Genomic DNA, 20,320 nt, shown 5'->3' with positions numbered 1-20,320 from the left:
CACAAGCTCTGGCTTCAAGACTTTTACAGTCTGAGAAGTTAATTCAAACCTAGCTTGAGTCTCCCTGCCATATTTTTCCATTAGTTAGCTAAGCCATTTTTGTTAATGAGTAGCCCTGACACTGAACTGAATGTAAAAAATAAAGTAAGGAATCTTATCTAGAGATTTCCTAACCCACATACCTAAATCTTATAGCGCAATTGTTTGGAACAATCCCAGAACTGGTTTTAGGGATGGTGACAGGAGCAATCATCAATTTGGGCTAACATTAAAACTCACTCTGCTAAATTTTAGGAACAAGGTGGCCTAAGGGGCAGCAGCCCTAAAACCAATTCTGAGGTAATGAATATTAGGATATAATTACCAGGGGCTAAGAGTTACCAAATTCAGATACTACTGCCTAGCAGGAGAAAGACCCAAAGAATGATCATATTTGCTGATCCAATCGTCCCAATCATTATTGATTTAGTGAGCGAATCCAGGATGGAGATGTGGTACAGATGTCATCCCAACCCCTTTAGTGATGACCTAGTGGGAAGCAAGGGGGAATACACAGAGAAGAGCCCAAGAAGAAGGCACAATTCCTCGCTCTCACCCCACTCTCCGATTTACTGGCCAATAGTAATATCAAGGTGAGGTGGGGGGGGGATGATTCACAGTTGATGAGTTACAGTATGGCCAGGTCATACAAGAATCATTTTATCATAAATGTGGGAGTCGGTGAGGTCGGAAACCGTTTCCTCTCTGCTGCTTTGCTTTTTTGCCCTGGAGTATTGATTTGTCAAGGAGTATCTTAGGAGTGGGAACTGCCACGTGGACTGCCCTAATGGTGTATACCCACTCTAGCGCTACCAGGGAAGTGTAGGTGAAAACCTCCGACCTACAGGACCAGCCACACAGCTGCCCTTTGTTTACCCTAGATTATACACTGTAGACTGTTTACCTGTAGGCTATAAATTCGTTGTGGGCAGGGAATGTGTCTGTTCATTGTTACAGTGCACTTTCCCAAGCACTTAGTACAGCACTCTGCACACAGTAAGCGCTCAAGAAATACCACTGATTGATTGATAGTAAGCGCTTAATACCATAAAAAAAGCTTACAGTCCAGAAGGGGAGAGAGGCACTAAAATAAATTACAGAGTTGTAAGGATACGTATATAAGTGCTGTAGGGCTGAGGAGTGAATATCAGGTGCTTAAGGGGTATCGGATCCAAGTGCACAGGCAACTAAGAAGGGAGGGCAAATAGGAGAAATGAAGGCCTAGTCAGGGAAGGCCTCCTGGAAGGTGTGTGATTTTAGGTTGGCTTTGCAGGTGGGAAGAATGGACAAGGAGTAGGAAGTTCCAGGACAGAGGAAGGACTTGGCAAGGGATCAGCGGCGAGACAGATGAGCTCTCCTTAGACTGTGAGGCCCTCGAGAGCCAGGGACCATGTCTAATTCCCACCTGTGTATTCTCTCCCAGAACTTAGTACAGTGCTCTGCACACAGTAAGGACTTAATAATTACTATTACTATCGAGGTAAGGCAAGCTGGTGAAAGAGAAACGGAGGGTGTAGGCTGGATTGCGGTAGGAGATCAGCAAGAAAAGGCAGGAGCATAAGAGCGGATCAAGAGCCTTAAATGCGAGGGTGAGAAGTTCCTGTGTTTGACGTGGAGGTGGATGGGCAAACACTTGAGGTTCTTGAGGACTGAAACTTTTTTAGATATATGAACTGGATAACAGAGTAAAGTATGGACTATAAATACAAGCAAAAGTTGGTGCCCCATACTCGTCTATAAAAATGTCAGTGCCCACTTATTTAAACCTGTTGTGAAATGTAAATGTTTATTTTTTATTAGCGATAGGAAAGAAGACTCCAAATTCCAGAGTAAATGATTATATTTTCTTCTACATCAATAACGCCCCTCCAAATTACAGAACTGACTGTTCTTTAATATGAGGATTTATGATTGTCCAAAGCTACATTAGTAAAGAGAGGACAATCAAATAGGAAGACATGTAAGACAACATATACTAATGTATGTAATACAGAGTATTAAGGGCTGGAGCTGCAACTATAGCCAATCTGATAACTTTGCACCTAACCTAGCGCTTAGTCCAGTGCACTGCACAGAGTTAGCAGTTAACACATACCCAATGAATAGTGGTAATAATAAGAATAATAATAGGATCAGGAATTCAGACTCTTCATTTGCTGAAGTAGTTATCAGGTTCCTTTTAACACACCTAACTTCTCCCTCTAATAATCACTATATGTCACTAAAAATAGTTTATGCAACATTTGACACACAGATGATCTCAATAACTTCCCTAAATTTAGAACTCTGACGAATCCGACCAGATGTTTTCATATTTATTATCTTATTTAGCTTTCAGCATTCTTACGTTGAAGGAGAGAAACATGGACAGTTATTTACTCTTCTATACAGGAAAGTGAGCTGAGGCTATATGTTAAGTGATTTTCCCCACATCACCAAATGAATTGGTGGCAAGGTCAGGAGAGATATCAATTAATCATATTTATTAAACACTTACCATGTGCAGAGCACTGTACTAAGTACTTGGGAAAGTACACTACAACAGTAGACAGTGACATTCCCTGCCCACAATGAGCTCACAGTTTAGAGTGGGGGAGGCAGACATTGATCTGTAAAATGGGGATGAGGTCTGTGAGCCTCACGTGGGACAACCTGATTACCCTGTATCTACCCCAGCGCTTAGAACAGTGCTCTACACGTAGTAAGTGCTTAACAAATACATTATTATTGACACAAATAAATAAAATTGCAGATCTATATGCAAGTGCTTTGGGGCTGGGAAGGGGGAAGAGCAAAGGGATAAATAAAAGATCTGTACATAAGTGGTTTGGGCTGGGAGGGGGGAAGAGCAAAGGGAGAAAGTCACGGCGACGAAGAAACGATTAGGAGATGAGGAAAAGTGGGGCTTAGTCTGGGAAGGCCTTGTTGGAGACTACAATAAAACAGTATAGTAGGCACTTTCCTGGCCCACAGAATTTATAGTCTGATATCTGGTTGATTACTCTATTAGTCAGAACTTTGCATTTAACACTGGGATTTCACCACCATTTCCTTATTCTATTTATTCAAGGCTGAGCTAGAATTTAGTATGCCTCTGAGAGATCCAAAATGATGAAAATTCCTCTCTTCAAGGATATGACTCACAACCAGTCACAGGCTATCACCCCTAGTTAATGTACACATAGCTCTGAAGGAACATATGCTCACCCAGACAGGGGTATCTGATTTAGCATGAAATTTAAACAATTTATGTACACAAGCTTCCTCCTTGTGATGAACGGCTGATTTTTCATTAACCTGCACAACTACAGTAGAGCTGGGGCAGAACGAAGTGTTACCAAATTGTGAGTCAATTTTATTCATTTTTTTTGGCTAAATTACCCTAAAATGATCTTCTTTGGCACAGATGGAAAATACACTCAGGGTATGAAATACACCATATATCATTATTAATCACCACTTCCTTGATTTTAATTACCTTTTTTTTCACTTCTCAATCTGCAAATCCTTCTGGATTTCCCTTCTAGTACAGTGTTTCCTTATGCTGATTCCACAACTGACAATGCATCAGAAAATGAAAATTTGACGTATTTCAGAGCATTTGCCCAAGGTCTTCTTTTTAATCAATCAGTCGTTTATTGAGCACTTTACTATATGCAGAGCACTATCCTACTTGTGTGGGAGAGTTCAACATAACACATTTTGGTATATTTGTTCCCCCTACCAGTCCACAGATACAAAGGAGTCAAGTATTACAAAAGGAAAATTACATGGGTATGGTCATTTCTGCCACAAGGTATATTCTCAATAGAGGTTTAGAATAGAACACAATAGCAGAATTAGGGGACACTCTTCTGGTCACGCAGGTCTGTAGGAATACAGAATGCTATAGTTTGAGGAAAAAACAGTTGGGCATGTGTGATCAGCTCTGGCCACAGGGTATTATGATAGGAGATTTCTTAATATGAGGTTCTGCAAGAACACAGCCCCCATGTTACAGAAGAACTGGCTACATCTATTTATACCTTTCTCCCCCTCTTTCTCTCTATATACACATATATATTTGTGTACGTATATACACATGTATATGATTGTAGCCTGTAAATTTCAGCAGGTAATATTCACCTTCAATATTAGTTATGCTTTTTATCAATCAATGGCATTTATTAAGCACTATGTACAGATCACTCTACTAAGGGTTTGGTAAAGTACAATAGTGTTAAGTAGACGCAGTCCCTGTCTTTGAGGAATTACAGTATCTCCCACATTTTGATTTAGAGAACTGCTTATTGGAAAAATTTAAAAAAAAAAGAAAAGAAAAAGGAAACCCACAAGACATGACATACTGTAGAAAATAACTTTCAAGTAAATACATGTTCCCACTAAGGGAACATAACTTGCCAAAAAAAGGATTTAGGTGTGGGCTAGATATAAGAAAGAACACCCAGAGAAAACTTATGAAACTCCTAGAGATCTTTAAAATAGAATAGTTGACCACTACATTGCAATGCTTTAGATGCAGTTGGGCCTGAAAGTAGGTGAATGGACAAGGTAATTTCTTGAGGTCCTTTCCCTACGATTTCAAGAACCCAACTTAAATCATCCTGAATGCATTTTAAATGTTCAAACCCCAGAACACTAAACTAAAATAAGAACACTTATAGAGGGCATCTGATGAGTGTTTACTCCTGATGATGGGAATAAAGAAGATTGTGGGTTAAAAACAGATGCTATATGGGAGATAAGAAAAATATTTTAATAAGTCAACAGAATTCAATAAAAATCAGCTTAGTTCACCAGCTGCACAAAAAAAACAAAACATTCCTCAGACGTTCTAAGCCTCTGTTACTGCTGCTGTTTACTAATTACCCAGGGTTACCTGATGTAAACTTTGACTATCATTCAAAAAAAGTATGGTTCTTACTGTATACCTTGTATCAAAACTTTCATGATGTCACTGAAAGCTCCTTCTAAGGAAAGTGTGACACAAGCTCTCCTTTCCACAGCTAAAGGGAATAAGAGAAAAGCTGCAGAACCATACCCAAGCAAGATGTTTCCTCTAAGTTTCAGTGATTAAGACCACTACTCAGGTGGCCCAAAATTAAGAGGCTGGTAACAGAATTCCAGATCTCAAGGAAGAGGACTTTTGTTCTGAATAGAACATTTTGATTAGGCTCTTGGGAGTAGTGTTAGTGAACTTTTATCTGATAATTTTTCTGGTTCCCAGCTGGAAGTAATGTCATGGAAACCCAAAACAATTCATGTTTTCCTAGTAGAAATATCCAGTCTTTACTCAGTTGAGCTAGGCAACATATTTTTTGCTCTGCTCACTTTCTTTTTTCCCTTTAACCATTTTTCTCCTAGTGTTCTTTTCCATCTCTAACATCTGGTCTGCATCTGTGTGTTGCTTTCTCTGCCTGTCTCTTGTCCCTGTATGTTTTGTGTGTGTACACTTGTGTCTGTAACTTGCCTGTGTTATATCCCTATTTACACGGCTCCCCCTGAATTCATACCAACCTGAAGTTTCCATTTCTAGGTAAAGGATGATTTTGTGTGTGTGGGCACATGAAACTAAGGTGAGCATGTTGGGGATGGAGTCTACATGTGTATGTGTGGGGCACAGGGATGAGGGGAAGGTATAAACAGATAGAGTTACTGAGGTAAGTGGTGGATTTATATGGTCTGTAACTTTTATCCATCAGGAAAGAAAAAAGACTGGAGAGACACATATATGGACATGAGGCACACAAAGACACATGCATGTTCACCCAGAGACACATCACTGAATCAATCACTATTTGTTGAGCGCTCTAAGCGCTTGGGAGAGTACAATACAACAGAATTCACAGACATGTTCCTGCCCAGAATGAACTTAAAGTCTAGAGGGGGAGAAAGACATTAATTTGAATCAGTAATTTATAATATATAATTTAAGATATATACATAAGTGCTGGAGGATTAAGGGTGGGGCAAATATAAAATGTCTGATTTCACAGATCCAAATGCAACGGAACAGCAAAGGACAGAAAATGCTTAACCTGAGTGGCTGGGTGAGGGTGGATGGTGCAGGGAGGTGGAAGGCCAGTAACCATTTTCCCCTTTAGGACCATTACTTTCAACTAAAATTTAATTTGATCAGTGTCTTAAATCACACTCTTCCAGTTGTGTCTCCCACAAAGTTTCATGGGTTGTCTTGACCACTGGGGGGACGGAGAACAGGGTGTCCTTCACTCTGACTTCAAGAACAGGTGGGTATTTGCAAATGGAGTACAGAACAGGGCCTGTCTGGGGACATATCTTCCTGCTGGTGGTCACCCTTTCATCAGGCTGCTCTGGTACCCAAGGGAAGATATACATTTGTCAGATAATAATAATAATTGTGGTATTTGTTTAGCGCTTACTACATTCCAGGCACTGTACTAAGCCCTGGGATAGGTACAAGCAAATTGGGGTGGACACCATCCCCATCCCATATGGGGCTCATAGTTTTGATTCCCATTTTACAGATGAGGTAATTGAGGCCCAGAGAAGTGAAGTGACTTGCCCAAGGTCACACAGCAGACAAGTGGCAGATCCAGAATTAGAACCCAAGACCTTCTGACTCAGATGATGCTGGTTCCCCACTATCTTAGCTTTTCCCTTGGGCTATTTTTTTTCTTCTGCTATCTCCCCTATTTCAGCTGTTGCATTTTCCTCATGGGGTTCCTCCATATGTGATATTGGCTTAATGGGCATTATGAGAAAGAGGAAAGGGAGTTGGGGCAAGTCCTGCCTTATTTTTCTACTCCTCAAGCAGAAACCCCCTCTTTCTGAAGACTAGGTGAGGGATAAAGTGGGAGGGGGACAAAAGAGATAGCTCGGCCTTTCACTTACTGTGATATTTACATTTTTATTTCCTTTTAAAAAGAGTGATTTGTAAAGTTCTGAGAGCAGAGAGCTCCTAGTTTGGTAATTTCTCTCTTATGACAATGAAAAGGTAGGTATTATTTGTTCGATTGGTTTATGGTATTTGTTCAGTGCTATGTGCCAGAAGCTATACCAAGCACTGGGGTAGATACAAGTTAATCAGGTTGGATATAGTCCCATGTCTCAAATAGGGCTCAGTGTCTTAATTCCCATTTTACAGATGAGGGTACTGAGGCACAAAGAAGTGAAGTGACTTGCCCAAGGTCACACAGCAGGCAATTAGCAGAGCCGAGATTAGAACCCAGCTCCTTCTGACTCCCAAGCCCGTGCTCTATCCTTCAGGCCAAGCTGCTTCTCTTCCAAAGCAAGCTTTCAGAGTGAATCAGAACGGAAATGAAATTAGCAATCAGGAATTTTTTCTAGCTTAGGGCAGCTAAGGCAGCTGCCTAGGGCAGCTTAGGGCAGACACTGTGGTGAACATGGAGTTTCTTCCAGTGGGGCTGAGGTTAGGTTAATCAACAGTGCTCTGTACAGAGCAAAACCTCAAAAAATATGATGGACTGATTTACCTGGGAAGAGAGTGGATGGGATAGAGAGTAAATGATAAACAGTCCAGACTTGGCTGGCTAACACTGAAGTGAAGTGAAGAGGAAAGGTGGCTTGGAAACGTCGGGGAACTCTATAAACAGCACACATGCCCATGGGTAATTGCGAATGTGCTGAATTCATTTATTAAAAAGGAAAACGGGCATAACTGTTTTTTGTCATTCTGAGCAGCAGGGGATGCTGATGTGACATTTAGTTACATACATCTCCCTGTCCTTTCAAGGTATCCCCTGACTCCAAGGGAGTGCTTCACCAGCTCTATTTTTAGCCTGTTAATCGTAAGTATCCTAAAAACACCTTCAGTTCAGAAGGGTGTGTCAACTGGTTCTGCCAGTAGAGTTATTCCCCTGCCGGGAGGCACAGTATTTCAAATAAGGCATAGAAAGTTTTGGTTGACTACTGCCTTCTCCCAAGCACTCAGCACAGTGCTCTGCAACACAGTAGGTGCTCAAAAAATGCTGCTGCTTGACTGAGTGACCTGCTCCCGGGTAGGCAACTGCTCTGGTTGGTAGCTACCAGTCATTTCAGTAATTGTGCAACTCTTGCAGAATCTTCCGTATTACAGAGCCTAAGGGGAGTGCCGCCTCTATCCGCCAGCCACACCTTCCAACTCTTCTCTAATGCCAGCAACATTTGAGATTGCTTATTTCTCCAGGGCTTGCATTTTGGCTCAGGAAGTACGACTGTGTCTCTGGCCTTGCTCCGGGCCATTAGTCTAGATGAGGACTTTGCCGAGGCCAAATCTGAAACAAAATAACTGAAAAAAAAGCAAGGATGCCCTGGAAGTTCAGGTTGCTGACTGACTCAGAGAAGCCAAGACTTGAAGTGGATTTCAATCACCCACTTCACCTTTAGTGGTGAAGGTGGGACCACTAAAATCCCGTTGGTCCCACCTTCACAAAATTGCTAAAATGCACCCTTTCCTTACCATCCAAATGGCTACCATGTCAATACAATCATTTATCCTCTCCCACCTTGAATACTCTATCAGCCTCCTTGCTGACCTACCTCCCCAATCTAGGCCATACTTCACTCTGCTGCCCGGATCATTTTTCTACAGATAGGTTCAGGATATGTTTCTCCATGCCTCAAGAAACTCCCGCGGTTGCCCATCTACCTCCGCATCTAGCAAAAACTCCTCACCATTGGCTTTATAGCACTCAATCACCTTGCCCCTCCTACCTCACTTTACTACTCTCCTACAACCCAGCCCCACCACTTCACTCCTCTAATATTAACCTTCTCACTGTACTTCGATCTCAACTATTTCACCCTTGCCCTCCCTCTAGCCTGGAATGCCCTCCCTCCTCAAATCCAACAGACAGTTACTCTCCCCACCTTCAAAGCCTTATTGAAGACAACTCCTCCAAGAAGCCTATCCTGATTAAGCCCCCCCTTCCTCTTCTCCCACTCCTTTCTGTGTCGCCCTGACTTGCTTCCGTTACTCATCCCCCTCCCAACCACAAAGCACTTATGTACATATCTGTAATTTATTTATGTATTTATATTGGTGCCTGTCTCCCCTTCTATTCTGTGAGCATGTTGTCGGCAGGGACTGTGTCTGTTTATTGTAATATTGTACTCTCCGCAGCGGTTAGTACAGTGCTATGCACACAGTAAGCGCTCAATATATGTGATAATTAATAAATGAATGATTTTGCATAAAGATATAAGGTGGGGCAGCCATCTGGAGTGTGTGGCGGTGACTGGTTGGGTGGTGGGCTGTGACTGAGGATGGCTAACACATCTTGCTAAAATGGCCATACCAAAAGGGCAGAGCTAAGAAAACACATGAATACCAATCAATCAGTGGAATTTATCGAGTGCTTAATAAGCACTGTTATAAGTGCTTGGGAAAGTACAATACCATTTACCGCCCACAAGGAGCTTTCAGTCTGCAGGGCGAGAGAGACATTACAATAAGTTGCAAAAAGGGGAAAAGGCAGAGTGTTTAAGGATATGTACATAAATGCTGTGGGTCTGAGGGTTGAGTTATGCTAATCACCCATGAAATCCTCCCTACATTTCCCGGGATTAGTAGGCTGTAAAAACTAGCCTAACTTCATTTGGCACACAGTATCCTTTGGATTGCTCCCTTTCCGGAAGGTCAATTTTGCAATGGGGAGGGGAAAAAGGTAGGTGATGACCTCCTCCCTCCCTCCTCAGATCTCAGCCTCTTTCCTGGGTATTTGGGTGACACTCCGACTCTAAAAGTGGCATACGTATATGTGGAAGAAACTGGAAAGAGAGTCTTCCCTTCCTCTCCAGGATGAGAATAAGAACTAGTGGGAATGGATAAGGCAGCATGGTCTGGTGGAAAGAACATGGGTCTGGGAGTCAGAAGGACCTGGGTTCTAATCCAGCCTCCGCCACTTGTCTGCTCTGTGACCTTGGGCAAGTCACTTTTTTCTCTGTGCCTCAGTAATCTTAGTTTTAAAATGGGGATTAAGAATGTGAGCCCCATGTGGGACATGGACTGTGCCAACCTTGTATCTACTCCACTGCTTAGTACAGTGGCTGGCACATAGTAAGTGCTTGATAAATACCATTGGTAGATTAAACAAGATGGGGTGGTGGAGGAAGGGAGCAGATGAACAGAGGAGGTGAATAAATTCAGGGAGAGCAATATGAAGAGCACAAGAGAAAGGAGGGATTGATTGTGTTCTAAAAGAGGTGTCATCAGCCTAAATGCAATTTTACTAGCTTTCTCCACAGGGGGAGAACATGAAGCCCTAAAAAAGCTCAGCTTCAGGCTCAACAGATACTGTTATACTCTTCCAAGTGCTTAATACAGTGTTCTGCACAATAAGCACTCAATAAATACCATTGCTTGATTTAGTTCAAAACTTGGGTTAGTCTGTTTCAGCAGGACCGGGAAAACCACCCACCCTAATTGCTTTTGGATATTCTCAACTCGGGAGGTGAGGTGAGAAAAGGAGTGGATGATGTTCTCCACTACCCCAAATTCTCTCCTTTCATCTCTGCTCAGGGAGTCTTCATATTACTCCACCATCTCCTTGCACCTCCTTCTGCTCTCTGCTCCCCCATATCCTTACTTATCCATCCTGCTGCTTAAGATTAATATGGAGAAGGGAATTAAAATGATCGATGAGACGGGGAAACATTTTAAAATGATACAGATACAGATACATAAACATTTAAAATTTGGAATGATGAAGAAAGAGGATAAGAATGAAGTATACAAAAGCACGCATAAAGCACAAGAACATACAGCAGCAAATCCACACCTCCTCCAAAAAGTCTTCCCTGATTAACCTCATATCCCCACTGTCCTACTGCCACTTACAGCACTTCACCTATGCACTTCATTCATTCAATCATATTTATTAAGCGCAGAGCACTGTACTAAGCGCTTGGGAAAATACACCACCACAATAAACAGTGACATTCCCTGCCCACAAGGAGCTCACAATCTACAGGACTGGTTATTTGGTTACTCATCCCCCATTCCTGCACCCTCCACACAGCACTGATGTGCTACTGTACTGGAATGTGTCTACCAACTCCGCATACAGTTAAGGACTCAATAAAAATGACTGATTATGCTACTCCTTACCTGAAATTTTAGTATCTATCTCCCCTGCTAGACTATAAGCTTCTTGTCGGCAGAGGTCGTATCCACTAATAATCTTCCCAGCATTTAAATACAGTGTTCTAGATTGAGCGTTCAGTACTACTGACTGATTACAAGATGAACAGTGGATACCTACTGACGCCTGAAGGTAGTAGATTCAAAGGAACCACTTCTTCCCAGAGAACCACTTCTTCCCAATGTATAGAACCATTACCACAAAAAGTTATGCCAGATGAAAATATCACTAAGTTCAAGAAGGCTTTAGATCAATTCATGTCCAAGGGTTTTAAGATGTGGACTAAAAGGGAAACTTACCGACATAGAAGGAAAATTGAAGGCTACTACATGCAACCTCCCCAGGGCTGACTCATCATATAGACAAACTAGGTAATTACCCAGGGCGCTATTCATTTTATCCTGCCAAATTCCACTCCTTGCCTCCTGGTTCCATAGTCATTATGGTATTTATTGAATACCTACTTGGGTACAAAAGAAGCATGAGACATGGTCCTCACCCTCAAGGAGTTTAGAATAACAATAATAGTTATGTGCTAAGTGCCAAGTACTGTACTAAGGGCTAGGGTCGGGAACAAGATAATCAGACACAGTCCTTATCCCACATTTGAGTTACAGCTTCAAAAGAAGGGGGAACAGTTATTTAATCCCCATTTTACAGATGAGGACACGGACACAGGAAGTGGCAGAGCTGGAATTACAACCCATGTCCTCTAACTCCCAGGCTCATGCTTCTTCTCCGTCTATTGAGGAAGACAAACATATTTTTACAAATAAAGTGACCAGTGCATTCCTTTTTTTTGCCCAGGGAGACACCATGTCAAGGGTAGCCCTGGATATGCTTGACAGGAGTCAAAAAGGGCAGTTTCTTCCACACCTCCAAATCACGCAGCGGGTAAGTGGTCAAGCTGGGATTAGAGCTCAGGTCCTTCTGATTCCCAGGCCTGTGATCTATCCACTAGGCCATGCTGCTCCTCGAATGATACAATGCTTAACATTTTAAGCAAAAAACTGTGTAGTGTTATTTTGAGATCTGCAGGACCGTTGGGCTGAGCAAGAAGCCAGAAAAGGTTCTGTACTATGTTTTCATGGGCATAATGTGCAAAAGATGTTCTCTCAACACACTCACACTAATGGATACAATTTCAACATTAGCAACACCATCCTCAAACTGAAGGATGGCTCTACTATAGAATGAGAACTTAATTTTATTAAACTCAAGCGAAACAATGGTCAAATTGATTCTTGTCTATATTAAATTAAAAGAACTTTTACTCTGGTTGCAAGAGAAAAATTCTCTAAGTCCCCAAGGAAGGCTTTGGTTCGGAATCGTTCAGCTCCACTATTCTTTTGGGAGACACCAAGGAGTGAACACAGAACTTGAAGTCAGAAGAACTACATTCTCTTTTTAGCTACTGATCCCTGATGAAAATTCAGAGAAATTTTCCTTTCTCCAGCTGGGAAATTAGAACAACATTTTCCAACTATGGTCTTAACTGAAAGATTGAGTGAAATAATGTAATTTAGGTAAAGACCTATTATTTCAAAGGCAAAACCATCAAAAACATTTTCTTCATTATTCCAGACTTCCTTTATCACATGAAAACATGCAGTTTAGAAAATTGATTTAAATTATTTCTGCCTGATGAGTCAAAGAACCTCTGGATAAGGAACACAAGACCTTCTATTAGGTAATGCACAACTCCACTGGCACAGAGAAAATCAGTTTATTTTAATTCTTCAGTGTCATAGAACCAGGCTTGCATTAGAAAACATGTAAAACCTACCTACTAGTGAGTTTAGTCATTCATCAATCACTTAGCCTCCACTTTCTAAAGTGAGCGGTTAGACACTGAAAGCAGTTTCTGCTTCTCCTGTAAGGGAAGTGACTGCTTAAAAGCCATATCCAGGAATTCTCGGGGGGGGGGGGGGGGGGGAATGAACTAGCATCATTTCTGTCTGCTATGACCTGCATCCAGGCTGGCCACTTTCAACGTTCCTAAGCAGCAAGACCCAAGAAGTTGGGCCAGAGTTGCTCTGGGTGGATGTTGCATAGGGTAGGGAAGGGAAAGGCTCAGCCCAACTGGTGCCAGGGTTGGGGGCTCACTCCTGGTGCAGGTGTCACCCATACTAATGGCAAGTTAGGAAACAGCTCACCCCGCTAGTGGCTTGAAGGAAGGGTCCAGGGCAAAAACAGCTCCTGGCACAGCAATGATGAACTACTCTGGGGCAGCACAAGAAGAAAGTGAGATTACAGTTAAGGTAAATTAATTTCAATAGGTTGCTATGCCTATTATGCACAGCACTACGCTAAGCACTTGGAAGAATGCTACTGATTGAATCTCCCACTGAAAATTGTGGAAGAGTCTCAGTCTTATAGAAGACTTCAAGAGAGAACCCAAAGAAATTGATAATTCAACAGTCCAAGGGTCCTGTTACCTTCCTCTTGTTCCCTCTTGTTTTGTTTTCCCTTCCCTGCTCTTTTCACTCTAACCCACCTATCTCCTTAAAGCTCAATTTCCTCAGTGTTCCACCCCGTGTTCATACCCATGCTCAAAATGAGTCCAGCCTGGTCCTTGTTTCCATATTGGACCCGGGTAGGGGATGGAGAGTGGAGTTTGCAGCTGGAGAAGAGATTAGCCTACGCATTAAGCAAGATGTAAAAAATTCAAGTGGTAGTGATGAATGTTGAGACCATGGGGATAGGGTTGGGGGAGGAATTCAGGGCAACTGGAAGTTTCAGGGAAATTGAGAAAATCTAAAAAGCCACAAGAGGGGTTGGATTGGGGAAGAGAAAGTTTAAAGAGTCCAGGGGAGGTTCCCTGATTGCCAGGCCGCCACTATGGAAGGGTGACAAGCCCACTTTATTTTGAGTGAAATTAAAGGTCAGCTATCCTATTGTGAAATCTGACTCACATAAATACATTAATGTAACTACACGACTCATTTATAGTTGGCTGATACTGAAACAGTGTCAGAAGAAACAGCTGTGCCCCGAGACATGGTCCCACAGCACTTGTGTACATATTTGTAATTTTTAATGTCTGTCTGACCCTCTAGACTATAAGCTCCTTGGGGGCAGGGAAGAAGTCAACCAATTCTGTTGTACTGTACTCTCCCAGGTGCTGAGTACAACACTCTTCACACAGTATGCAGTCAATAAATATTAATGACTGATTTGCCAAGGCTTGATACTATTACACATTCCCTCCCACCACCAAGGGTCCCAGGTCTTGGGCATACTCCATGTATGTAGAGCTGCTCTCCGCATATTCTCCGACCCCTCCATCGCCATCGAGAAAAGCACCCACGGTACCCGCTGCTGCCATCCCTTCCACCACCAAGGCTCTCCACTCCTATGTCCCGTGATCGCCGGGACGGGGATAAGAGCGCTCTCAGATCCTTACATTTCAGCAAAGAAAAGCACCCACGGTAACTGCCACCTTCCCTCCTGCCACCGAAGTTCCCTGCACCCGGCAGGTTCATGCTTGCCGGGCCGGGAATAAAAATGGCTCCCACACACTCCTCTCAGACCCAACCCTACTGATGTGTTTTGATGGTTCATCACTCGATATGTCTGTCTCCAGTCCCTTCATCCCACTTAAACTTGTAGACTCTAAGCTAAGGGACAGTGTATTCTTTCTCATGGCTTGGTAAAGTGCTCTGTGCAAAGTACTTTAATACTACTACTTTCCAGTTTCTGCCTTGCCTCACTGATATGTTTTGGACAGCACTTTGTCTTTCTTTGTGATTGTGGAACTTTTCAGAACTTAATACAGTAAAATAAGAATGAGTGACAAGGTTGTAAAGCATTTTGCTTAGTGGTATACATATCAATAACAAGAATAAAGGATTACATAACAGGGCTCTGTACATGGTAAGCACCCAATAAATGCCATTCATAGAATTGATTTGTTCAAAAAGTGCTGGATCTGGTGTTCTCTTAGAACCATCTCTGCTCTAAATTTATTAGTTCCCATTGAATTGATAGTGACTCTTAAGACATCCCCAAAACATGAGGTGCTTTAAGAACAGAACTACTGGGTTAAAGAGACATGACTATAGCTGAAGAGAGCTAGACAACCATGAGGAAGATATACTCACCCTAGATATGCAGAAAATAAACAATTTTTCAACTCAAACTAGCACAAATATTTTATATAGATATAAAAAAGAGACAAATTCCATTTTTACCTATCAGCAGCTAATTTTTGTGGCCCTCTAAAGCCCCCGCCCCCTCCAAAAAAGCCCTGGTTTTCCTTATTTCAGCCCCACAGCACATATGAAGATATATTTATATTAATGTCCCTCTCTCCCTCTAAACTGTAGTTCCTCTTGGGCAGGAAGCCTACCAACTCTGTTTTGTTCTCTCCCAAATGCTCAGTACAGTGCTCTGCACAAAGTGCTCAATAAATATCACTGATTGATTCCTACAGTGCTCTCAACCCACAGGACTTGATCCATTACATGAAAATACCAATCCCTTTGGACCCTGAAACTGCTGCTCTAGCCACAGTGCCATATTGATCTTATGTTTATCACTGTTCTTATCTTTTCTGTTCCTTTTGTATTTTTATGGCTTTCACCTTTCCTTATGCATCTGTCACCAATTCTTTCTCCCCACCTCATTCTTAGATTGCAAGACTGCAAGCTCCTTGGAAGACTGGGACAATTGAAAAAGGCAAGGACGTAAACCTATACCAAGGACTTAATGGATTTAGGTCTAGAACGCTTAACCTCAGGGTCAACTATTAAGACGTGATGCAGATCAATGAGAATAAGGTTTTTCAGGCCTCAGGTGGAGTTGGTAACTCAGGTCAGTTAGTAGGTAGCAAATACTCTAATTCAAGCTGGCACCCAGAGAATCTATCTGAACAGACTTGAAATGCAAACTACTTCTTGACTATTTATTCCTATTGCTCAGAATAAAGCATATTGAAAAGGTGTAGGAAAGCTGTTGTTACTATTCACTTTACCTCAAACACATGTGCCTCAGCGCCGACCTCTTTACCCACATCATCCCCTCTGGTTTGGCACTCCCTCCCCCTTCACTTATGACAGAACATTACTCCCCCCATCTTCAGAGCTAGATGAAAATCACATCTCTTCCAAAGAGCCCTTCCCAATTCAGCCCCGATTTCTCTGCATTGCTTATGCACTTGGATCTGTACCCTTTAAGCACTTGAAATTCACTGGACCCTCTGCCCCACAGCACTTATGCATAGACCCATAATTTCTTTATTTCCTTTAATGTTGGTCTTCCCCTTTAGGTTGCGAGCTCCTTGAAGGCAGGGGATCCGTCTACCAACTCTACTATACTGAACTCTCCCGGGCACATAATACAGCACTCCGCACACAGTAAAAGATCAATAAATACCACTGACTGATTGATTTTGTGCAAACCAAATGTTTAGAAAAGGGAATAACAAGGTAAGGGGAAGCTCAAATACTATTAATGGGGAACCAAAAAAGGGAAAGTAGAACTCTTGTAAGTGACCTGGAATAAAGAGCATGGTAACTAGGAGAGATTCTTGTCTTTTCTTGCTCTGTTTTTAAGAAGTTATTTTATCAACTCTGTTACCTGATTCTGTTTTTATGCAGTTTCCCCAAATTATCTTTCAGAATTAAGTGCCTTTTTATATTTCAAAGTGAAATAACAAACGCAGCAGAAAGTCCATTTGTTTCCCTGACCACCACCACCAGGAATACCAGAACACCCACTGCAATACTAGATATTTAGAAGCAGAAATCCACTGGAGGGAGACTGAACACTGGGTTCAAATCCTTTAAAATCCAGATCCTATTTATAACGCTAATAAGAGTCATACAATCAAGACTATTAATTGCTATGACTGAATGGGTGGTCCTGGCAACTAACAAATACATTTTAAAGAGTAACGTCAAAAAAAAAAATCTTGCATTTTGTGCTGTAAATATGCGCAGAGAAAAAAAAACCACTACTACTGGTAACAATGAGCCCGACTGACATTATCCTAAAATGCCTTCCATGATGGAACGATGTTATATGGCATAACGTTATTTAATTTTAATGAGCTGTGTTGGGCAGGCATAATCCAAAACATATTTTCAGTACACCTTAACTCAATATTAAATGTCGATGAGACATGAAGGTCAGAAGATCTGAGAGGCTTGCAGCTGAACTGGGTAAAACTTTGTTCTTTAAAGTGCTACGCTCTGACCATATTGCTAATTTGTTTGGGAAAATTACAGGAAATGACCACTTTTTGTCTCCGGCCAGCTTCTAAATGCCTTAGGCCAACTTCGGGACTCGTTTTATTACACAGACACTCTCATGAACACTGGGGGATTATAATGGAAACTGCTGAAATTTCCTACCGTTTTCCCAAATCTGCCTTAAAAGTGACTATTGGCCAGACGCCGGCCTCAAGGCAGTTCTGCGAGTAGAGGAGGGAGCCGCCCGTCATGGAAATAGTGAGAGAAGGCTTCAGAGAGTGCCACCATTGTAGGTGGGGGAAAGGTCGCGGGGTGCCACGGGGTTGATAAAAAGGAATTGGCCGTTTTCTCCCCTCCTTTAGAAAGGCTGGCCGACATGGCAGGGAGGGAGGGAGGCTGGAGGGCGGCAATGGGGCCTGAGCCCGCGGCTGCGGCCTGCCATGCCCGGGGGCGGAGGGAGAGCCGGCTCGGCAGCACGAGGGCGGGCCGCAGGGGCCGGCTTCGTCTACTCCACTAATCGCTTGGTGCGGGCCAGACACTGTACTGGGCGGTTGGTAGGGTGGCGCCCGACGCCGGCCCGCAGCGGCCGCTCCATCCATCCCCCCGACCGACCGACCGACCGAGCGACGGGGGCCCGTGGGCCAGGCTGCCCCCGGAGCCATCCGGACGGCTAACGGGGAAGGGGCCTGCGGGCAAGGGGAGGAAGGGAAGGGCGAAGGGACAGGCCGGGAAGGGAGGAGGCAAAGCCAGTCATTTCCTCTCATTCCTGACCGAATTCCTTGCCTTATGGGGAGGACGGGCTCGGGCTGTCCCAGCCTCCGCCCCTCTCTCCTTCCTCCTCAGCCCTGCCTCCCCGCCCGGCGCTCTAAAGACACAAAAGACCCCCGGCCGGGACGGGCCAGGACTGACCGGGCCCGCTGCCCTCCCCGGGCCCGGCGGGCTGGGAGGCCTCGCTGCACCGGGCCGGGGCTTCCCGGGACCCCCTCTCCCCCCGGCCTTTACCTTAGCGGGGGTCCGGCCCGGGGTCCGGCAGGGCTGCGCGGGGCTTCCTGATCGTCCTCTCCCCCCGGGCGGCTGTGGCTCTCCCGCGGGCTGCGGGGCGGCGGTGGCTCCTCCTGTGGGGCGGGGGGGGGCGGAGGAGGAGATGGAGGAGGAGATGGAGGAAGGCGCTCTCCCTCTGCCGCCGCCCCCTGGCCCTGCTCCCTCCGGAAACGCATTCCCGGGCGCGTCAGCAAACCCGCCGAAGCCCAAGGGGCGGGAGGAGGCGGCCGACGACGAGACCGAGGAGGAGAAGGAGGGAGGAGGAGGAGGAGGAGGAGGAGGAGGGAGGGGAGGGGAGGGGGGCGAAGGAGACGAGGAGAGGGACAAAAGGAGGCCTGGAAGCGGCGACGGGCGAGGTCGGGAAGCGGAGGAGGAAGAAGGTCGGCTGGGACCCGGGACGGGGCGGCTTTTCGACTGTGAGCCGGTCCCTGGGCAGGGATTGTCTCTATCTGTTGCCGAACTGGACATTCCAAGCGCCTGGTACAATGCTCTGCACATAGTAGGCGCTCAATAAATACTGCTGGATGAATGCAACACCCTTTCCGGGCCCTAGGCGACGGACGCCCCCTCGCCCCGAGGCGCCTGAGGACCTTCATTAGTGGCGGGGGCCGGTCCTCACCGCCAGGCCTCCAGTCATATTTATTGAGAGCTCACTGTGTGCACAACGCTCTACTACTCGCTCCGAAAAGACTATATCACAATAAACAGACAATAAACAACGAGCTTACGGTCTAGAGGGGAGACAGGCATGAATATAATCGCTCCGAGACGACGATATCACAATAAACAACGAGCTTACAGTCTAGAGGGGAGGCAGACAATAAAAAATAAATTACTGATACGGACATGTGTGGTGGGGCTGGGGGGGCGGTGGTGAATAAAGGGAGCAAGTCGCAGCGACGCAGATAGGATTGGGAGGCGAGGAAAGAAGTCAGGGAAGGCGACCTAGAGGAGATGTGCCTGCCATAAGGCTGAGATGGTGGGGAGAGTCATTGTCTGGGGGATATGAGGAGGGAGGGCATTCCGGGCCAGAGGCAGGGCGGCGGGATGGATGAGATGGATCTACAGTGAGAAGGTTGGTATTAGAGGAATGAAGTGTGTGGGTTGTAGTAGAAAAGTAGAAAGGTGAGGTAGGAGGGGGCAAGGTAATGGACTGCTTTAAAAAGTCACTCGTGAGGAGTTTTTGCCGGAGGCCGAGGTGGCTGGGCAACCACTGGAGGTTCTCGAGGAGTGAGGAAACATGGCCTGAACATTTCTGTGTAAAAATGATCCGGGCAGCAGAGGGACGTATAGACCGGAGTGGGGAGAGACAGGAGGCTGGGACGTCAGCAAGGAGGCTGATAATAGTAATCAAGGCGAGACAGGGTAAATAACTGGATTAATGTGGTAGTAGTTTGGATGGAGAGGAAAGGGCAGATTTTGTCGACGTTGTGATGATCAAACTGACAAGATTTAGTGATGGATTGAATACGTGGGTTGAATGAGAGAGGGAGGACTCAAGGATAAAGCCAAGGCTCCGGCCTTATGAAACAGGATGGATGCTGGTGCCATCTACAGTGATGGGAAAGTCAGTGGGAGGACAGAGTTTGGGTGGGAAGATGATTTGAAGTTCTGTTTTAGACATGTTAAGTTTGAAGTGATGGGAGGACATCCATATAGTGATGTCTTGAAGGCAGGAAGAAATGCAATACTGCCCAGAGGAAGAGACATTAGACTGAGCCCGTTAGACATTAGACTGTGGGCAGGGATTGTCTCTATCTGTTGCCAAATTGAACATTCCAAGCGCTTAGTACAATGCTCTGCACATAGTAAGAGCTCAATAAATACGACTGAATGAATGCATGTACATTTGGGCATCATCCACATAGAGGTGGTAGTTGAACCGATGGGAGCGAATGAGTTCTCCAAGGGAGTGGGGGTGGA

At 44.4% G+C, this 20,320-nt stretch overlaps 1 protein-coding gene across 1 annotated transcript in view; it reads right to left on the bottom strand.

Annotated features, from left to right (window-relative positions):
• The window catches only part of ITGB1 (integrin subunit beta 1), a 43,725-nt gene extending 25,264 nt beyond the window's left edge, over nt 1-18,461 (bottom strand). The window contains exon 1 of the mRNA XM_029077991.2: nt 18,359-18,461. The gene's annotated coding sequence lies outside the window, so the exon portion shown is untranslated. The remainder of the gene's footprint in view (nt 1-18,358) is intronic.
• Between the last annotated feature and the right edge of the window lie 1,859 nt (nt 18,462-20,320).

Source organism: Ornithorhynchus anatinus, chromosome 13 (assembly GCF_004115215.2).
Source record: "Ornithorhynchus anatinus isolate Pmale09 chromosome 13, mOrnAna1.pri.v4, whole genome shotgun sequence".
NCBI classification, from domain to species: Eukaryota; Metazoa; Chordata; class Mammalia; order Monotremata; family Ornithorhynchidae; genus Ornithorhynchus; species Ornithorhynchus anatinus.
The sequence above is the reverse complement of the archived record's forward strand: the minus strand, read 5'-3'. Positions and strand labels throughout refer to the sequence as shown.